The 3,331-nt window shown below is 32.8% G+C and overlaps 1 non-coding gene across 1 annotated transcript; it reads left to right on the top strand.

Moving 5' to 3' along the window:
- LOC112746071 (small nucleolar RNA R71) lies at nt 1-108 on the top strand. Its single transcript, XR_003173971.1, has one exon. It is a non-coding gene; the product is annotated as a small nucleolar RNA R71 (small nucleolar RNA).
- Nucleotides 109-3,331: the final 3,223 nt, after the last annotated feature.

The raw sequence follows: 3,331 nt of genomic DNA, 5'->3' as shown, positions 1-3,331 counted from the left end.
AAGCATGTCAGAAGGACACTTTTTGGTCAGCTGCTTGTATCTTTCCCAAGCTTCATAGAGGGATTCACCTTCTTTCTGTCTGAAGGTTTGAACATCCACTCTAAGCTTGCTCAGCTTTTGAGGAGGAAAGAACTTGGCTAAGAAAGTCGTGACCAGCTTATCCCAAGAGTTCAGGCTGTCTTTGGGTTGAGAGTCCAACCACACTCTAGCTCTGTCTCTTACAGCAAAAGGGAAAAGCATGAGCCTGTAGACTTCAGGATCTACTCCATTAGTCTTAACAGTATCACAGATCTGCAAGAATTCAGTTAAGAACTGAAAAGGATCTTCAGATGGAAGTCCATGAAACTTGCAGTTCTGCTGCATCAGAGAAACTAGCTGAGGTTTCAGCTCAAAGTTGTTTGCTCCAATGGCAGGAATGGAGATGCTTCTTCCATGTAAATTGGAATTAGGTGCAATAAAGTCACCAAGCATTCTCCTTGCATTATTATTATTTTCGGCTGCCATCTCCTCTTCCTGTTCGAAAATTTCTGTAAGGTTATCTCTGGATTGTTGTATTTTAGCTTCTCTTAGTTTCTTTTTCAGAGTCCTTTCAGGTTCTGGATCTGCTTCAACAAGAATATTCTTGTCTTTGCTCCTGCTCATATGAAAAAGAGGGACAGAAAAAAAATAATAATAATAGGGATCCTTTTTACCACAGTATAGAGGTCCCTGTGTGAATAGAAGAAAAGAAGAAGAAGAGATTCGAACACAGATGGAAGAGGGGGTTCGAATTTGGGTGAGATGAAGTGTTAGTAGATGAATAAATAAATAGAAGGAGATAAGGGAGAAGAATTTTCGAAAATTATTTTGAAAAAGGGTTAGTGATTTTCGAAAATAGTTTTTGAAAAAGGTTAGTAGTTTTCAAAAATTAAAATCAAAAATTAAAATAATTAGTTAATTAAAAAGAAATTTTGAAAAAGGGGGAAGATATTTTCGAAAATTAGAGAGAGAGGGAGTTAGTTAGGTAGTTTTAAAAAAGATAAGAAACAAACAAAAAGTTAGTTAGTTAGTTGAAACAGATTTGAAAATCAATTTTGAAAAGATAAAAAGATAGGAAGTTAGAAAAGATATTTTGAAATCAAATTTTTAAAAAAAAGATAAGATAAGAAGATATTTTTGAAAAGATATGATTGAAATTAGTTTTGAAAAAGATTTTATTTTTAAAATCACAATTAATGACTTGATTCACAAGAAATCACAAGATGTGATTCTAGAACTCAAAGTTTGAATCTTTCTTAACAAGCAAGTAACAAACTTGAAATTTTTGAATCAAAACATTAATTGTTATTGTTATTTTCGAAAATTTGATATAAAAATAAGAAAAATATTTTTGAAAAATATTTTTAGAATTTTCGAAAATAACTAAGAAAAATGGAAAAGATTTGATTTTTGAAAAAGATAAGATTTTTAAATTGAAAATTTGATTTGACTCATAAAAACAACTAGATTTTAAAAATTTTTGAAAAAGTCAAATCTAATTTTCGAAATTTTAAGAGAGAAAAAAGGAAAGATATTTTTTTTATTTTTGAATTTTTATGATGAAAGAGAAAAACATGCAAAATGATGCAATGCATGAGAATTTTGGATCAAAGTATGTGATGAATGCAAGAACACTATGAATGTCAAGATGAACACCAAGAACACTTTGAATGTCAAGATGAACATCAAGAACTTATTTTTTTGAAAATTTTTATATGCAAAGAAAACATGCAAGACACCAAACTTAGAAATCTTTCATGTTTAGACTCTATGGATGCAAAAATGCACATGTAAAACAAGAAAAGATGCAAAACAAGAAAACATTAAGATCAAACAAGAAGACTTACCAAGAACAACTTGAAGATCATGAAGAACACCATGAATGCATGAATTTTTCAAAAAATGCAAGATGAATATGCAATTGACACCAAACTTTCAACTTGACTCAAGACTCAAACAAGAAACATGAAATATTTTTTATTTTTATGATTTTATGATTTTTTTGTATTTTCTTTTAATTTTTTTTTCGAAAATCATTTTGAAAAAGAAAAAATAAGGCTTCCAAAATTTTTAATATGAATTCCAGGAATCTTATGCTCTTTAGTCTAAAGCTCCAATCAAAGGGTTAGGCATGGCTTAATAGCCAGCCAAGCTTTAGTAAAAATATGAGTGTAATTCATTCAATTTTAAGCCAAAACTTCTGTCCAAAAGAATTTAGACATGGTTTTATAGCCAGCATGCTTCAACATGCTTCATGAAACTCTAGAATTCATTCTTAAAAATTCTGAAGAAAAATATATTTTTGAAAATATTTTTATTTTAAAAAGTTTTTTTTTTCGAAAACAAAGGAGAAAATTTTTTGAAAGATTTTTGAAAAATTTTTGAAAACAAAACAAAAAGAAAATTACCTAATCTGAGCAACAAGATGAACCGTCAGTTGTCCAAACTCGAACAATCCCCGGCAACGGTGCCAAAAACTTGGTGCACGAAATTGTGATCTCTGGTAATGGCTCCAAAAACTTGGTGCTCTAATCTCAATTCATAATTTGTCACAACTTCGATACAACTAACCAGCAAGTGCACTGGGTCGTCCAAGTAATAAACCTTACGTGAGTAAGGGTCGATCCCACGGAGATTGTTGGTATGAAGCAAGCTATGGTCACCTTGTAAATCTCAGTCAGGCGGATAATAATTGATTATGGAGTTTTCGAAAATAATACTAATTAAACAGAAAATAAGGATAGAAACACTTATGTAATTCATTAGTGAGAATTTCAGATAAGCGTGTAGAGATGCTTTCGTTCCTCTGAATCTCTGCTTTCCCGCTGTCTTCATCCAATCAATCCTACTCCTTTCCATGGCTGGCTATATGCAAGGGCATCACCGTTGTCAATGGCTACATCCTATCCTCTTGTGAAAATGGTCCAAATGCTCTGTCACAGCACGGCTAATCATCTGAGGTTCTCGATCATGTTGGAATAGGATTCACCCTCCTTTTGTGTCTATCACTACGCCCAGCACTCGCGAGTTTGAAGCTCGTCACAGTCATTCAATCCCAGAATCCTACTCAGAATACCACAGACAAGGTTTAGACTTTCCAGATTCTCATGAATGCCGCCATCAATCTAGCTTACACCACGAAGATTCTGATTAAGAGATCCAAGAGATAATCATTCAATCGAAGGTAGAACGGAAGTGGTTGTCAGGCACGCGTTCATGGGGAATGATGATGATTGTCACGTTCATCACATTCAGGTTGAAGTGCGAATGAATATCTTAGAAGCGGAATAAGTTGAATTGAATAGAAAAACAG

Source organism: Arachis hypogaea, chromosome 14 (assembly GCF_003086295.3).
Source record: "Arachis hypogaea cultivar Tifrunner chromosome 14, arahy.Tifrunner.gnm2.J5K5, whole genome shotgun sequence".
Taxonomy (NCBI): domain Eukaryota; kingdom Viridiplantae; phylum Streptophyta; class Magnoliopsida; order Fabales; family Fabaceae; genus Arachis; species Arachis hypogaea.
Note: the sequence above shows the minus strand (reverse complement) of the source record. Positions and strands in the feature narration are given on the sequence as shown.